Source organism: Calidris pugnax, unplaced genomic scaffold (genome assembly GCF_001431845.1).
Source record: "Calidris pugnax isolate Ruff unplaced genomic scaffold, ASM143184v1 scaffold172, whole genome shotgun sequence".
NCBI classification, from domain to species: Eukaryota; Metazoa; Chordata; class Aves; order Charadriiformes; family Scolopacidae; genus Calidris; species Calidris pugnax.
This window is the reverse complement of record NW_015090897.1, coordinates 896595-896955: the sequence shown is the minus strand read 5'-3', so window position 1 is coordinate 896955 and position 361 is coordinate 896595. Positions and strand designations below refer to the sequence as shown.

Sequence of the window (361 nt, the reverse complement as noted above, 5' to 3'; positions counted from 1 at the left end):
CGGCGGCAGCTCCGGGGGCGAGCAGGGCGGTAGCCGGGGTGGCCCTCTCTCCGCTCGCCAACTCTCCCCGGCCGGTTGCCCCCAGAGGGGCTTTTTGGCCCTCTTTCCCCCCACCCTTGCAGACCATGTCCCGCCGCCGGGCCGGGGAGCGCCCGGAGGGGCTGCGGGAGCGGGACCCGCGGTCCTCGCCGCCTCCTCTCGCAGACTCCTCCATCTCTATCTTTCTCATTCTTTAATTTATGACCCCTCGGCTCCTGTTGACACAGTTTTCCACACTGCCCGTATTGTAAGATCGCATTGTAATATACGCCGAAGCGGCGCAGCCGGCAGCCCGCACACGGGAGGGGAGGGGGGGGGGGGG

At 67.9% G+C, this 361-nt stretch overlaps 1 long non-coding RNA gene across 1 annotated transcript in view; it reads right to left on the bottom strand.

The window, feature by feature from the left end:
• LOC106891689 overlaps nucleotides 1-361 on the bottom strand; it is a 6144-nt gene that overhangs the window by 4432 nt on the left and 1351 nt on the right. The gene's annotated exons all lie outside the window — the stretch shown is intronic.